At 36.7% G+C, this 18,640-nt stretch overlaps 1 protein-coding gene across 1 annotated transcript in view; it reads left to right on the plus strand.

The window, feature by feature from the left end:
- Window positions 1-18,640, plus strand: part of tmem47 (transmembrane protein 47) — a 245,051-nt gene that overhangs the window by 218,674 nt on the left and 7,737 nt on the right. The window lies entirely within an intron of this gene.

The raw sequence follows: 18,640 nt of genomic DNA on the forward strand, positions 1-18,640 counted from the left end.
GTAACACAATGCCATAATTAGTGCAAGGTAAAACAAACAACTGTTTTGTTTTTTTGTTTAATATTACACTGTCAGCTTTTACCTTTGAATAAGATTTTTTCACACAAATTTGAATTACATTCAAATAGTTACATTCAATTGTCAGCCCTACCATATTGATAGGCATGGGTCAAAAATAAAAGGAAAGCTAAACCAAAGCTGATGCTGAAAAATATATAGCATAAAGAACTTAATACTGACTTCTATTTGCCCATAACTACCACTAACAAAGATTGATTTTTGAGTTGAAGTTCAAGGCTAGGATGGTAGAAGCTTTGCTACGCTGTCTTATATATGTGAAGTGTAGTGCAAGAATGTGTCGAGTCACTTTGGTGTCATGTGACTGGTAACAACTGGAGCAGCAACACTAAATTAAACAACTGTTTTCTCTTCACAGACATGTGAAAAGCGACACAAAGTGGTGTCGAACATACCAAAACAAAAAAATAAGCTGGCCAAAACAAAAAAAATAAATTAATAATATTCAAAGGAACTGAAACAAAACATTAAAAACAAAATGAAAATGAACTCTGATTTACATTAAACAGCGCCTTTAGTTTAATATGGGTCAGAGGAGGGGCAAGTGAAAGACAGCATTCGATACAATATCTACAATACCTAGACATTATGAGTCATGAATACTTAGCCATGGCTTTTGGTTTAGCCAGTGCTAATTGTTGTAGACATTTCATTAAGAGATTGTTTTTTTAGAAATTAACAGTTTATTAATTTTAGAAGTACTGTATTGCAAAACCAAATTCTAATTTAACTTTAAAGATTAATTCTCTTGCTACCTTAAAATAAATAAATCTGCGATCCAGTCATTTTCATAAGCATATTTGTACAAGCACCAGGTTTTCAGGGCTGTATAACCTCCACCTGTCATTTGGGAAGTCCTCTAGCTATTTGCTATCCCCCCATGGATTCTGTCATATATAACATTTTATTAGAGGCCTGGGTCCTTCTGTCATCTACTAGCTCACCTTCTTTCTAAAACCTTGAAGGAGGTTCCTTTAAAGTTTTCAACAGTCTGTACACACATTCTTCTCCTGTACTGATTATGTATGTTACAATCAGAAAGATATATATTTAAAATGCAATCAGTAGGGCATCCTGTACCTTCTTATCAAATACAGTACTCCTAGCCATTTTATAGAAGTGTGAACAAAGAATCCAATATGAAACAGGGCCTCATATATATTAAGGAATCAGAAAGGTTAACAGAGGCTCAGATTGTTGATTTAAACTAGTATTAATATGTTCTTGCCAAATTCTGAAAAACTTTGGAAAGTATGTTTTTCTTATATTTTGTAAAATAAGATGTCCTTTTCACACTGAGTTATGGAGGGCACTTTAGGAGTCTTCTAGCCGAGCAAGACAACGAACAAGCAACATACTGCTGTATAAATATACCACAATAGGTTTCTGTGAGAGAATTTTGTCCCCAGAGTTACTCCAAATGATACAAATAGAGTGGTTGGAGTAATTGTGAATTTAAAACTGACAAATCAGCAACGATATTTTCCAAATATAATCTACATATTATCTAATAATGCAGGCTCTTGACGATATGGTTCAAAGTTCAGGCTTCAATGGCAAGTTTGTATTGGAAATAAAAAGTGTTTATGGGGAAATGATACAAAGAAAAAAAGGCTTGGTGGGACAAAATAAAGGAAAAGCAAGAGTAAATTTTAGTTAAGAAAAAAACAACAAAGGAAAACTTGAATATTGGAAGATAATGCTTTGGTGTTTACACCATTGCACACTCATTATTGTTAAATAACCCTTACCTGTTTTGTGCAGTGTAAAACTTTAATAAAAGTTCCTGGGTTTTCAGATATAATTTACTCACTGCGCTATCTGAGTTCAACTAATTAGCTCAGGTTGCATTTTTTCTTTTACACTTTTTACTGTGTTGGGTCTTGAATACCTTTGTTTCTGTGTAATGGAGCTTATAAAACCTTTGTCCCTGTGTTATTGGCTTTTGGTAGAAGTGAATTGAATATGCCAAGTTATTTTCTAAAAGACACTTCAGTGGGCTTGTTTAAAGCATCTGTCCTGTTGATGACAATGCTCCACATGCGTGGCATTTGATAATATCTGCAAGTGAATTTCCTTTGGGTGGTGCAACACAATTATTGTAAACATAACCTTTAATCTCAAATGAGAAAATACAGCGAATGGATGACAGATTTGAAATTGAACTTCTTTTATCTTCTTTTTAAATCAAATCTCAGTTATACTGAATTTGCAGAGAAGCACAAATTAATGTGCCCAGTTGAACTTACAAGGGATATGGTGTGTCACTCACTTGATTCTTTTAAAAGGATTTGTGTATTTCATCTGTCATTTTAAGCCCTTCTTATAAATAAAACTAAATGCTGACAAGTGAAATCGAATAGCACTTTTATTTACTTCTTTGACAATGATTACTTTGAGAATGTTGTAGAACTAATAATTAGTGAAAGAATACAGTGTTACTAGATGCTTGCTAGATGTCATTTTAATTGTTTCTTAAATGATGCAGAGATTATTTAGCAAATACAGTGTAGGTTTGCCTTAAAAAATTCAAACTACTTTTTTAAAGGCAAAATAGGAATTAACAATTTACAAAATTTATGCAGGTTCAGTTGTATTTAGGGACTTTGTTAACTAATCTGAAATTTGTAGCATTTACATGTTTCAGCTACATCATCAAAGAGTCAGTTATCATGTTTTTGTTCATTAAATATTTTTGTAATGGTGAGTCATATTCAAAAATAATACAGTAATCCCTCCTCGATCGCGGGGGTTGCATTCCAGAACCCCCTGCGATAGATAAAAATCTGCGAAGTAGAAATCATATGTTTGTATGGTTATTTTTTATATATTTTAAACTTATAAACTTTCCCACACTGTTAACATTATTAGAGCCCTCTAGACTTGAAATAACACCCTTTAGTCAAAAATTTAAACTGTGTTCCATGACAAGACAGAGATGACAGTTCTTTCTCACAATTAAAAGAATGCAAATATATCTTTTCAAAGGAATGTGTGTCAGGAGCAGAGAATGTCAGAGAGAGAGAGCGCAAGAGAAAAGCAAACAATCAAAAAATCAATACGTGCTTTTGGGCTTTTAAGTATGCCGAACCACCGCGATAAAGCGGCATTTTTTAGATGCGCAAACAGCCCCTCTGCTCACACCCCCTCCATCAGGCACAGAAAATGTCAGAGTGAGAGTGAGAGAGACAGAGAAAAGCCAACAATCAAGCACCACGCGGGAAGCATATCGTATATCATTGAGGAGTTTTAGTTAATATGTAATATATGCTCTGATTGGGTAGCTTCTAAGCCATCCGCCAATAGTGTCCCTTGTATGAAATCAACTGGGCAAACTGAGGTAGCATGTACCATAAATTAAAAGACCCATTGTCTGCAGAAATCCGTGAACCAGAGAAAAACCGTGATGTATATTTAGATATGCTTAGATTTAAAATCTGCGATGGAGTGAAGCCGTGAAAGTCGAAGCACGATATAGCGAGGGATCACTGTAATTGTAATAAAATGCAATTACATAAGTTGGCAGACTACATTGAATATGTGCTTTTTAACAGTACCTTACAATGTCATGAAATAAAAAACCTAGTCTAAACGGTATCTCAAATTAAGGGGTTGGTGGCAGGATTGGCATTCCAGTAAAAAAAAAACTTTGCACAGCTCTGAGATGGCAGATAGGACTCCTTTCTACTCTTTGTGGAAGTAGCTCTGCTGCAGCTGCCCATAAGAAGGCTGCTCACATTATGAAGGGGATGGGGAAAGCCCTGAGGAGCCCCATCCCTGGAAGAGTCAAAACCATCAGAGAGCCGACAGAGTCAGACTTGTTGGGGATTGGAACTGGTGTGGTGCTGAGGCATCACCCACTACACGGCAGCATTCATGTCCCAATTTTGTCTGTCTTGTCTCTCTGTCATGGCTATGTGCTGTAGTTACAGCTGAGAAAAAAATTTGATGTTTTCATGGGAAAAGGACATAACACAATTCTCAGTAAATTGGATGACAAAGGAACCAATGTTAAGCAACAACAAACTAAATGAAAAGGCTCCTGAAAAAAGTCACAAGTTGCTGCTGTCACATAATTCATGTCTGGTATCCAGTGGTGTGACTAATGTGGTTTATTTTTAGATAAACATACATGTTTGGAACATATGACTCAATACCTGACAGCTGGATTATGTGGCACAAGTATCATGAATTTTTTTTCATGGACGTTTACATGTTGTTTGCATTTTATTAGCAATTGTCCCTATTTACATCCTACGACAGCCCCAACATAATCTTAATATCTTTTACTAACTAACTGTTGTCTATTCACCTAAATGAACAGCTGTTTTTAGTACTTTTTCCACCATCTATATTTGCACAATATCTACTGTAGGTTTTCTACTTTGCCTTTGTATAAGATACAAATTCCTCCAGTTAAGCCATTCTTTGTTTTGTTTGTTGGAATGTTTAACATCATTATAATGATATTTCAGCACAACTAACAGACAGGTGACTTGATGTTCTAATGCAAGATATTTTAGTGTGACACTAAATTTGTAATTCATCTTTCAATTTATTTCAATAGGTCTTTATTCTAAACGTGGTGTTTGTTGTTATAATCAGAAAGATCAATTTTATTTGTGGTAGTGGATTTAAAGTTGTTTTAGTCTCACAATACATTAGCATTTTTCCAAAGCTCTAAAGGATGAATCACCTTATTAGAACATGGGTGGATGAATAGATGGCGCATCCAGTAAGACTGACATTGATTCTGAAACACAATTTTTCACCTGGCTACATTTCTGTAACTTCTGGTTTTAATCATATTGCGTCATTTTTATCAAAGATACCATGTTTTATCTTGGTAAGGCATGTGGGGTTGCCTCTCCTTAACACATAAACACTGATTTAAATGCACAGTTTCTTTTTAACATGGATCCACAATATAATATTTAAATTCTCAGTACTTTGATTTGCCTTTTCTTACAATTACCAACCTGTGGGAATATGCAGTTCAGATTTGCAATGCACTTGCAACTAGGACTACTGTACAGTCCACCACCTTACTGTCAGCGGTTCCATCAGACTTTACCCAGGTTTACCTGTCACTGTAGCCTTCCTATTAAGAGTGTTCTCTCTTCCTCATCCCTGATTGTCCTAACTCAGAAAGAAACTTGGTATACAGCCCTAGGCAGTAAAACAGACCAAATGTAGATTTAATACATTTTAATCTTAAACTATTATTCAATTATTAGTGCTATAAATTAAAGCAAAGTGTGGCAACATACAGCATTCAACCTGTTACTGCTAGGTGTTTAGTTTTTCCAGGTGGCTTATTTCTTGCATTGCTTGCAGTGTCAGCAGTAACTCTGAGCATTCTTGAATCGACTTTCTCTCTTTTCATTTCCTGTCTTTTATTTCTTCTTCTCTTTCTGATCAGATCTTTTACTGATCTTATAAAGATATTTGCCATTATCCAAAGTTCACAAAACTAAATTTATGTTTCCAAAATTAGCTGTTTTAGCTCACACTTCTGACATCATAAATGGAAGCCAGCATCACGCCATGCCTGTATAAATTAGAAATGACTTATGAAACCAAAGTTACATTGTTGTAACAGTTCGGCATTATATACTTGATTTAAAAAAGAAAAAGGGATAGCTTAGACTTGGAATGCCACAGAGTATATTACACTTTCTACTTAAACTAGTTTTAAAAATGTTAATGTAATAACAGATAAGGTAAAATTTTCATTAGTCAGGTAACAACCTGTTTTAGCATAACATGCTGTTTCAGCTTAGAAAAGGAATAAAGTTTCTTCGTAAAGTCCACTTTTTAAATATTACAATTAAAGGTCTGCTCTTTTCAACAGATGTCCATAGACATCAGCAAAACAGCGAAGTTTGGAGATCCTAAGATGTTGATATATAACACCTTTGAAATCCCTAAATCAGCTTTAGTGTTGCTTTGTGTGAGTATGTTAATGGATAACTGTTACAAGTGAGGTTCATGGTGCTGTGCTTTTTGAATGAATAATTAGGATTCCCAGAGTGTGCAGGCTTCAGGTAGGTGCAGGTGGTTTGGAGTGCTTGGCTGATCATGTGGGTGGATCTGTCAAGTGCTTCATTCACACCTCACAACAGGTGATTGTAGCACCTGCACTCAATTGGTGTATAAAAGGGAGCTTGCACGCCAAATGTGGGAGGGACGAAATGAAAAAAGTTTAAGATCAAGGTAGGTGGTCAGGTGCAAGTCCCAGCAAGGGAAACGTGTGGCCAGTGCTCAACTGGGCTGAAGAGTGTCATTCCTGCTGATCACCTCACGGTTCAGGAGAGACCTATGCACTCAGAGTAGGCTACTGCAGACGTTGGGGAATGATGGCAGGAGTAAGAGCAGGGCTCGCAGTGTTGTCCATGTAAGGCCGGAGAATGGCAGCGAGGGACAAGAGCTGGATTTTAATGGTTGACTGCACCTGTCAACAGGCATCTCCTCATGCTGCAAGACCCTTATTGGGTCAATAGAGAAGATGTTATTTTAGAAAAAGGCACTGGGACTCGTGTTTTTTTTAAAGAAGACATGCCTGTATTTTAACCTCGCTTTAAAGGATAATTTATTGTTTATTGCATTGTACCTTATTTTTTATGGATTATTTATTTATTCAGGCACTACACTTTTGTACATGGGTTATTTTAAATAAAAGCCCCTGAGTACTCACACCTACTCTTGCTTACTATGTGTGACCTCATTTGTCCAGCTCACCCTTGGTTTCATTATCAACACCTCTGTGTTCAACCTGCCAAGGTCTGTGGAGCCAACACAAACCATCACAACATCAGCAACAATGCAGAGTACTGTAGCCTTAAATATTTTACATTTTTAACTGGGTTTGCTACAATAAAATTATGAAATCCAAATATTCAATATGGTTTTATAAGCATCTTTAGATGCTGGTGCAGCACTCTATCTGAGATATTCTGAAGACTTTTTAGACTGACATGGTTTAATACATTAATTTGCATGAGTAATATCAAACTGAATATGCTGCGTATATTTACATATTTGAAAGTCTTTCGTGCTTTGTCTTGGTGATTGGCTCGATGATTGCTTAAAGTGATACTCAATTATTTCAGCATAACCCACATAACCTCATTTACTGAGATAACAAAGCTTCTGATTCACTTACTTTAAACTCTATTACTTGGATAGGTGGTGGCCCTTCACTAGCATAAACAAGTCAGAATATGAATGGGTGGGTGGATTTATAAGGGAATCTTATTTATCTAATTTTGTTTCCACTTGCATACAGTACATATTTCCCCCATAAATAGTACCTCTGTCAGTAAATATAAACCTTTTCTTTTTGAAAGGTAATGATTAATCTTGAGAAAACAAGAATCTCATTACATTGCAGTGCCCATAGAGGGTTTGGGTAGCCTCGAGCAGTTGAACACTTGAAGAATAGTTTTGATAAGAACTACACTAGTCTTACACAAAATTTAAAATATCAGAATACTCTAAAATGTGTTTGTGCCATCTGCTTTGTGTGAAAAGTTGGCATACCTTTGACCATTATGAGATCCTGTGACACCTGACTTTGGGAGGGTATGTTCTTCACTGTCAGCTGTGGTGGCTCCACCTTGTCACACTGCAGCATTTATACTTAATAAACTTAATAAATGTTATTTAAAGAAAAAAAATGATTTCACAGTGAGCCCACTACCTGCTGAACTATACAATCATTTTTTGTTTATAAATTAATCTTTTGGCCACTATGTTGTGACTTAACAATATTAAAAGGTTTTTTTCTTGTACAATACAAATGTAAATATCATGTGACCTCCCCTAGCCCACTCTTACCATAAGTGGTTTAAAAGGACCACTGGTTTATAGTTTGTACAATTAAATAATATATAGACACATATTCAAAAATTTGGAAACACCTGTTTTTTTATAGAATATGATCATTTTTTTTATCAAGGAGTAGTGCTGCAACATCAAAAGATGTTAAGTATTTTCTGCTGTCTGTCTAGTTCTCTTGTAAGGGTATTAGGATAGCCCATAGATGGTAATAGACAGTGGCGCACTGAAAGGTGGGACATCCGGTTTCTTTTTTCTAGAGAAATTTGCATAAACCACACAATTTTTCAAAAGGAAGGAGGACAACTATCGAGAGGAGATAATATGGCAAAGATCTAACTAAACAGATCAGCATCTGCCTATGCCAGGGGTCCTCAACTCCAGTCCTGGAGGTCCCCAGTGGCTGCAGGTTTTCATTCTAACCATTTCCGTAATCAGTGACTTGTTTTTACTCCTAATTAATTTTTTTACAAATAATTTTATTTACCTTGCTCTTGAGGACTCAGACCAGTTAATTTTTTTCCTTTTCCTTAATTAGCAAACAATAATGAGATACAAAATGAGCCAAAATATGACCATCAAATCATGACCAACATTGTCGATCATACAGTATCTGAAAATAAAGAAAGGTCTCAGGAATGCTGATCTGCTCAGGTCCATAAAACATTTTAATGGTTCTCTTAGAAAAGAGAAAATCAGCAGTTTAGAAATGTTTGCTATTGCACAAGAAGAGCAGCAACAAGCCATGGAATTAAAGAACGGGTTTAATTAACAACAAGAATCAACACCTAATTAACCAAATAGTTGGAGTGAAATTGTTTGGAGTTTGAGGCCCTGACTTTGTTGGTCTTCTGTTGGCCCACTCACTTCACATTTCATTTCTGTTTGGGTGCCATTTAAGGAAAGTAATTAAGCATTTCAGAGGAATGGTGAACAAATTCAGGGGAGTACATCTTAAAAAGCAAGTAAATTAAAATTAATTCAAAAGAAGTTAATTAGCAGCAGAAAAGGGTCACTAATTAACAAAAGTGTTGAAGTGAAAACCTCCAGCTACTGGGGCCCTCCAGGACCGGAGTTGGGGACCCCTGGCCTAGGCCATGGGAAAAGCTTCTGCAGCAACAAAATGAACTGTCGAGTAGGAGAAGGTCAGCGTTTCAATGCTGGAGAACGAAAGTTGCATTCCGTTATCATCACTAGTAGATTTCAGGGGGGGGGGCTCACGAAGACCGAAGACCTTTTTTCAGTTACCGGGTTGGCCGGTATTCTACACTTTATTCGCTTGCTGTTAACAGTTTCCAGGATTTGGACTTGTAAGTGAATTTCGCAAGGGTTGGGGTGTGATTTTCCCATTGTGTATATTTTTTATTTGAATGTACAGGGGTTATTTTGGGTTGGGTGCGGGCAGGAATGGGATAGTGACTGTTTTTCATCTTCTTGACCTTGTTTTTTGTATATTTTTCATTGCTTACAGATGTTGCCTTTTAGCTGTTTTTTTTATACTGTATATATTTCATTCGTCTGTATGAACTGAACATTTCAAGAGGTGGACGTAGGGCAGGGCTCTGCAATATGCAATATTGGCCTATCCTTTTTTTTCAGCTGCCTTCCAGTTAGGAAGGTGAGTGGTAGCGATCAGCCCATCTCAGCGTGTCAGGGCCAATTTTGTGATTTTTATTTACATTCTAGCTGTGTAATCCCGTGCTGTAAAAAGCATGGGGTCCTAGAAAATATTGAAATCATCTATACTAATAAAAGGCAAAGCCCTCACTCACTCACTCACTCACTCACTGACTCATCACTAATTCTCCAACTTCCCGTGTAGGTAGAAGGCTGAAATTTGGCAGGCTTATTCCTTACAGCTTACTTACAAAAGTTGGGCAGGTTTCATTTCGAAATTCTACGCATAAGGGTCATAACTGGAAGCTATTTTTCCCCATATAATGTAATGGAGTCTTGAGTTGGAGATGGCCGTGGGGGGAGTTTCGTGTGACATCATCACGCCTCCTACGTAAGTACGTAGAGAACAAGGAAGAACTCCAAACAGCGATGAGCACAAAACGCCATTTCACAATTGAGAAGGCAGAAAAACATTATGAAGCAAATGATGCATACAAGCATATTCATAAGTACAGCAACTGCGGAAACAAAGCACGGCGTGAACCGTAAGTTTATATTAAATTAAGTTCATAGACAGGCTGCCACTAGCGTTTGTAATTTAGTGCCTGCCCATATAAGGCCGTCCATCAGCGGCAATCCAATACAAACACTGCCGGTAAATGTTCACGGGTGAAGGACTGTGCTTATGCAGAGGAAGATGAGATGGTCAGGGTGGTGTTTGGCACAAACTCATTGAAACTGCGAGAGAAACTTTTAAGTGCCGGGTCTTAGCTGACATTACACGAGATGGCACCAGTACAGCTGGGAACCTTCGATGCAAGAACAGCAAGCGGCTCACGTGAACTGCGCAATGCGCAGACAAAAAGCAACAGTTCCAAAGAGTGCTGAACAAAAACCGAATTACACAATTGAGAAGGCAGCAAAAAAATATGAAGCGTCCTATACATACAGTCATATTCATAAGTGCAGCTACTGCGGAAACAAAGCACACGGTGGAAAAAGTGAATGCCCTGCTAAAGGAAGACAGTGTAAAAAAAAAACCTGTGCATGCAGTTTGTCACATCACAGATAAAAGGAAGACGAGCTGTTTATTGATGCAGTAAGGAACTAATCGATGAATGAAACCTCTTATCTTTACAACGATTGACAAACACGGAATGTAACTTGAACACATCCTACAAATACGAACCTGATTGAAAGAAATAATGATAATCAAATCCTTGATGACAGCAACATTCAATAACACTCACAAAACAATTACTGTATATTGACAATCATGTTACGTTATTTTTAAAATGTTCCCTTTTCTTTTTCATAACTTCTACTTCTCCACTGCGATACACGGGTATATATATAAATGTATATATATACCCGATCTACAATACATACTTTAGCATAGACAAGCCACACGCTGTGGCTAATTGTAGAGTCTTAAGCCTCTAACGCCGACATTCGAGGTTCGATTCGAGAGGGTGTACTGACTATGTACGCGCTACCTGATTCATTTTACCTTCGCATCTCCTTGGTTTTGGACGTATGAAAAAATATTAGGTTAACGCAGAATCATGTTACGTTATTTTTAAAATTTTCCCTTTATTAGCACAAGCACAGCTGAGAAGCTTCGATGCATGTACTCCATAACGTTTAAAAATAACGCATTTAATCACACTTTCAATTCCAAGCAAACGGGAACTTTTGTCAATGCATGATTTCCTGGTACATCCATTACACTGATGCACACATCACAGCTACAAAAATGTTAGAGTCGGAATAAAGCGCGTTCCTACGACTGATCATTTCGACTACCCGAGCAAAGCCTTGATAAAAGCATGGTTTTGTGCACACTGAAAAGCAAGCAAAATTAGATGCATTACAGAAAGCGGACTTTGTGGCTCTTACTGAGGATCATTGGACTTCCGTGACCGTTAGTAATTCTAAATACATCTAATTACAAAATGTTCAATGATCACACTGTTTTAGTCTAATGTACAAAATAATTTTGGCTAATGTTACTCAGAGTTTAAAGAGTAAGCTGGTCAAATTACCTTTTATGTTTCTGACTTATTTTTTTAAGAAGAAAACTGCACTTTATGTTGAAATTTTGGTTATTATTATTTAAAGACAATACTATTCTGAAAATGTACTTAAAGTACTTAAACTACCACTTTATTTTTAAGTCTGCCCAATTTTAACCAGGGATGATATCTTTGTTTCTGTTTTGAATTCAAATGCAGTTTAAAGCTTTTTTTTCAGAAATTAAAACAGCTTCAGTTTACAATATTCATGTCCATGTCTATTATTTGATTCTGTAAGCCCACTAAAACCGTTTTAAATTAAAAAAAAACATTTGCGATTTGGGGCAAATTTACGTGTGCGATTACATACGATTAATCAAGATTAATTCTTACACAGCCTCTAATTAATTGGATTAATTTTTTTAATCGAGTCCCACCCCTAATGTATATATATGTAGATATATATATGTAGATTTGTATATATATGTGTATATACAGTATATATGTAGATATGTATATGTTGTATATACAGTATGTATATATGTGTGTGTGTATATATACAGTATGTGTATATATGTCTATGTATATATGTATGTGTGTATATGTATATATATATAACTGTATATATATATGTGTATAGATGTGTATATATATATATATTTATATATATGTTTATATATATATATATGTTTATATGTATATATATGTTTATATATGTGTCTGTGTGTGTATATATATATATATATATATATGCCAGCAACACTCATGACAATGACAAAACAATTACATTGTCAATCATGTTACGTTATTATTAAAATGTTTCCTTTTCTTTTTACTTCTCCGCTGCCAATCGCAGGTATTTTGCTATATATATATATATATATATATATATATATATATATATATATATATATATAAATAGATAGATATGACAACAACACTCATATCAATGACAAAACAATTACATTAACAATCATCTTACGTTATTTTTAAAATGTTTGCTTTTCTTTTTCATAACTTCTTTAACACACTACTTCTCCGCTGCGAAGCGCGGGTATTCTGCTAGTCAGAAATAAAATTGAAATGTAGAGATGTCAGGTAATTGAAAGGAACTACTCTGTGCATCTCTCTCCTAAGAGGTTTCATTTTGCCAACATGCTTGCATCTTTTGTGCATTAGTGGCTAAGCGACTGTCTTTCTTTGGAGGTTTCATTTTGCAGACGTGCTCGCCTCGCTGGCGTATTAGCGGTAGGAGGAAAAGTAAAATGGATACCGTTTTGCCGATGTTAGCAGCTAAGCAAATTTGTCTTTCTTCTGAGGTTTTGTTTTACTGACGTGCTGGCCCGCTTGTGTTATTAGTGGCTAAACGAGTTGTCTGTTTCCTCGGAGGCGGAGCCCTTACCCTGACACCACCTTTCTTCTGGGCCAGAGTGCCACACACACTTCTGTGCCAAGACATTTATATATAAGATGACTGCAAAGCCAAATTTACAGCAGCCGTTACTCCATGTTTTGAATGCCAGAGTACACCGTCCATTTGAAAACAACATTGTGAAGTCAGCGCAGATTTACAGTGAGAATTGTCCATTAAATTTATTCACCGGTGACTGGTTGGAAAATCTGCCCAAGATAAGCCCCTACCTTGCTCCTATTGCTTTTGTGTCAGTTTTTGGCTTCCCTAAAGAATAGACAGCATTTCGACAATCGACGATCTAATAAACTCTATTTGTTTGATGGAGATTCTGCAGAGTAAGAGAATTGTAAATATTATGGAGAAAATTAGACTTATTTAGCTGCATAAAAATTAGTTTGGCTTATACTTTTTGTAATTTAGATGAGGTATTACAAAAGTTTAGAAAATTGAATAGGTCATGAGTCATACTTTAAAATGCTTGGATTCTGTTCTTTATGAATTAAAAATTGTTTGAGAGTTGAAAAAGAGTTTATTCAGTAATCATTTCCTTGAACTTCATGTGAGTTTACAAAAACTTGTTTATTTACACAAAATTCTTAGTTTAAAAAACCCTTACAAAAGTATAAATAATGTGTCTGATAAATCACACTGCATGACTTAGCAAGAAACAGCAACAGAACGAGCTAGCCTCCTACTATGTAGGTGAGTCAGTACATGAGCAGCATGAATGTAAAGCACGACTCTCAGATTCTGCCTGGATTTTGGTTTAGCATGTAATGGCCTTTCTTAAGAAGAAAAACAATGTCTTGATTAAATTAAATACCAACAATTAGAGCACAAATGGCAACTTAGGATGGAAAACAATATTGATCATTGTAAATGACAGGCATTATACATGAATGCATGATTTCATTATTTGAATTAAAAATGTATAAAAAGGTCATACATAATGTCAAAGCTACATATTTTAAGACAATTTTCTGTTACTTGTTTCATAGTCATATTGTAGATTTGAAATAAAACTGTGAATTTATTAAATAGTGAATGAGCACACTTTCTTTTAATTTGCTAATCCTTTTTTTAGAAAATATCATAATTGTAAAAGTGGAAATAAAATGTCTTTTTTTATAGCTCAGTGCTTTTTGTAGATTTCAGGACATTTAAAATCTTTGCCAGACCTCTTTAACTAAAGCATCAGTGACTGATCAAATCATGCATCTCAACATTAATGCTTGGGTGAATGTAGAAATACCAGAAGGCTGCACTGGAGATGGTTTGGTCATTTAGAAACCAACTGTATCTGTGAATTTCATTTCTACAGAGATCACTTAATTTCATGCTGCTCTGGCCTTGAGATTTAGTTCATTATGCAAATTAAACATGGTTTATCATGCAAAACTATTAAAATACTGTATGGGTTTCATTATTTTGTAAGCATGTATTAGTTGTCTGTATATCTGCATTTATTTAGCTTGTTACAATATACTTACATAGTTATAGTTGGATTTTGCATATAGCATCTGCTCTTAAAATGGCATCCATCATTGCTGCGTGGGTGGCTGAAGCTGAGCAAGCCCCATGCCATTCTATTTATCCTGACGGATAGATGTATTGTCTGGCCTTAAGCAGTTTGAAAGCTGAACTCTTAAAATTGTAATAGTCATCACTTTCAGTTTTAAAACAAATCATATATATGGTGACTCAAAATAAAAGTTTTGTCAAAAAAGTAAAGTGATGAATGCAGTTGGTTTCCTATTATATTTTATTGTGTACAAAAATCACAAATAGATATAGTAGACATTCACTAGTGATTAAAAATACACCAGGATGCCCTTAACATTTTTTGGTTGTTTAATATTTTACGGAGTGCTGTTTGCAATAAATTTGTAAAACGTCCAGGCATTTGAAATACGTGTAGCTCATACAATGTCTACTTACTTCTTATTCGGAGGTACTGTAAATAACTAAACATAACAGAATTTCTTGAATTAATATATAATTCTGGAGAATGTTTATTTTGATAATTTACTTGTAAGGAAACTTAAAATTTCATACAAGGAATATGAATGTTAAAATTACTGAACATGCATAATGTATTGTGTGTACTCAGCCACAGTAATATGGTAACTTCTAAATGGGAGTAGCCTGTCCTTTGAGTCTAGTATTCCCATTCCTCCCTACAGTACAATCAAAAGAAGTAACTTTTTTTAATTGTGAACACTACCATATTATTTAGGTATAGAATGTTGTACTATCATAGATGAAGGGATTACTAAAACATTATTGCCTTAGCTATATTCAATTTGTGAAATGTAATATTAAAATTTAAAAACTGATTTCATCAAGGATTAGAATGTCACATCATTCTTCTTCCTTTTCTTTCTCATCATCTTTTCCCACTTCTACGTGGAATCAATGTGCTTGGTCAACCTTCTCTAAACAGCACAGTCCTGAACCTTCATGCTAGTCAGGCCCATTTCCTTCAGATTTTCTTTTACTTTATCCATCCACCTCCACTTTGGCCTCCCTCGCTTTCACTTCCCCCATACTTTCATTCCCATCACTCTTTTGCCCGCATGTTCATTGTCTCTCCTCATCATATGTCCATACCATACTTCAACCTACTTTCCTGTACTTTCTTGGATCTCTCTCCCACTTTTGTTGTACCTCTGATTGTCTCATTTCTTATTCTGTCTTTTTTGCAACTCCACACGTCCATCTCAGCATTTCTGCCACATCTGACTTTTACTACTGTTCTCCCTTTACTGGACATATCTCAGCTCCATACATCATTGCTGGTCTTACCACTGTCTTAAAAACCTTACCTTTAACCTTCACCTCAATTTTTCGACCATACAATACTCCTGATACCTTCTTTCAATTGTTCTTTTCACACTGTACTCTATGGGTTTTTGTGCATCTAGTTTTCCATGTTGGTCTACCGCTGATCCTAGATATTTAAATTTATCCACTCTTTTTAATAGCTCTCACTGCAGGCTAACTTCTGAATCCTGACCCGTCATTAAACCTCATATATTCTGTTTCCTTATTTAGTCCTCCATCTTCCAAAGTCATTCTCCATTCTGTGATGGTCTCCTTGCTTCCTCTTCCATACTGGGAGCCTCTTGAACCTGACACCATTGATAACGTAACCGGATGAGCTGTGCTGATGAAGGCAAAACACACCAAGCATGGGGATGATGAAAAGTGCAAGTGCATTTTTTTTAAAAGAAAAACAAATCCAAATGGTGTCCAAAAAATGCAGAGCTCAAAAAAGTTCAATATATAAATAATCCATAAAACATTTAAATGGTGGAGGTCAAAATCAATAACTAGAAAAACAATCAGTTAAAAATGAGGTTAAAATTTAGACCGGAGTCTTCTTTAAAATGGTCATTCCCCGGTGCTTCCCTTTAACAACCTGATGCCTCTCCTGCTTATCCTTCTAGGACTTCACAGCATGGAAAGATGTCTATCAACAGGTGCAGACACCCGTCAGTCTTGGCCTGTGTCCCCGCTGCCCGATCCACGGCTTTCCATGGGGAGCCACTGGACCCTGCTTCCACACCCACTGCTGCCAACCCAGGCTCCACCCAGCAAAAGCATGCCATCCTCCCACCACTGCCTGTTACAGGTTCCACCTACCGACAGGATCCTCCTGAGAACAACGATCCCTTCTGCTTCCTGGATGCTCAGCAGGAGTAATCCTCGTGCTCCCCTCCTGAGCACTGGCTATATGCTACTCGTTAGGCACTATTCTCGTCCACCTGTTTCTCTCCTAAGCACCTCCTCTCCATCCTTTAACCTCCGATCTGACCTTCGTTCTGCCCTTTCTCTCTCTCTTTCTGTTCCTTTTTGTCCTCCCCACTAACACTCGTGCCTTTTTAAATGGGGACATGGCACAGCCACGGCAACCATCAGCTCCCGGCATCTATTAGTGTCACGGACAATTCTACACCTGCGCACCATGCAGGACCACCCACGCCCATATCGTACACCGGAACTGCTCTCGCCACGCTATCACGTACCCTCCCTACAAATAAGTGAGTGCAGCGATTATTTATTTAAACTGCCAATCTGCTGCGGACCTCACTTTTCCACACATTCTTACAAATTCCCTCCACTTCCACTTTTGTGGTGTACACAATACAGGTCATCTGCAAAATGCATTTACTAAGGGAATTGGTCTTTCATCCCATTACTCAATACATCCATAACCAGATCAAAGAGGAAAAGGATCCAAAATTACTTTTAACCTAAATTCTAACTTCCACATATACAGTGGTGTGAAAAACTGTTTGCCCCCTTCCTGATTTCTTATTCTTTTGCATGCTTGTCACACAAAATGTTTCTGATCATCAAACACATTTAACCATCAGTCAAATATAACACAAGTAAACACAAAATGCAGTTTTTAAATGATGGTTTTATTATTTAGGGAGAAAAAATCCAAACCTACATGGCCCTATGTGAAAAAGTAATTGCCCCCTGAACCTAATAACTGGCTTCAAAAAAAGTCTTCATTCATTTTGTTTTTCTTCAGCCATTCAGAGATGGATTTGCTGGTATGTTTTGGGTCATTGTCCTGTTGCAGCACCCAAGATCGCTTCAGCTTGAGTTGACGAACAGATGACCAGACATTCTCCTTCAGGATTTTTTGGTAGACAGTAGAATTCATGGTTCCATCTATCACAGCAAGCCTTCCAGGTCCTGAAGCAGCAAAACAACCCCAGACCATCACACTACCACCACCATATTTTACTGAAATGCTGTGTTCCTTTTACGCCAGATGTAACGGGACATTTGCCTTCCAAAAAGTTCAACTTTTGTCTCATCAGTCCACAAGGTATTTTCCCAAAAGTCTTGGCAATCATTGAGATGTTTCTTAGCAAAATTGAGACGAGCCCTAATGTTCTTTTTACTTAACAGTGGTTTGCGTCTTGGAAATCTGCCATGCAGGCCGTTTTTGCCCAGTCTCTCTCTTATGGTGGAGTCGTGAACACTGACCTTAATTGAGGCAAGTGAGGCCTGCAGTTCTTTAGACGTTGTCCTGGGGTCTTTTGTGACCTCTCACATGAGTCGTCTCTGCGCTCTTGGGGTAATTTTGGTTGGTCGGCCGGCCACTTCTGGGAAGGTTCACCACTGTTCCATGTTTTTGCCATTTGTGGATAATGGCTCTCACTGTGGTTCCCTGGAGTCCCAAAGCTTTAGAAATGGCTTTATAACCTTTACCAGACTGATAGATCTCAATTACTTCTGTTCTCATTTGATCCTGAATTTCTTTGGATCTTGGCATGATGTCTAGCTTTTGAGGTGCTTTTGGTCTACTTCTCTGTGTCAGGCAGCTCCTATTTAACTGATTTCTTGATTGAAACAGGTGTGGCAGTAATCAGGCCTGGGGGTGGCTACGGAAATTGAACTCAGGTGTGATACACCACAGTTAGGTTATTTTTTAACAAGGGGCAATTACTTTTCACACAGGGCCATGTAGGTTTGGATTTTTTTTTCTCCCTAAATAATAAAAACCATCATTTAAAAACTGCATTTTGTGTTTACTTGTGTTATATTTGACTAATGGTTAAATGTGTTTGATGATCAGAAACATTTTGTGTGACACACATGCAAAAGAATAAGAAATCAGGAAGGGGGCAAATAGTTTTTCACACCACTGTATCCT

This window comes from Polypterus senegalus, chromosome 2, assembly GCF_016835505.1.
Source record: "Polypterus senegalus isolate Bchr_013 chromosome 2, ASM1683550v1, whole genome shotgun sequence".
NCBI classification, from domain to species: domain Eukaryota; kingdom Metazoa; phylum Chordata; class Cladistia; order Polypteriformes; family Polypteridae; genus Polypterus; species Polypterus senegalus.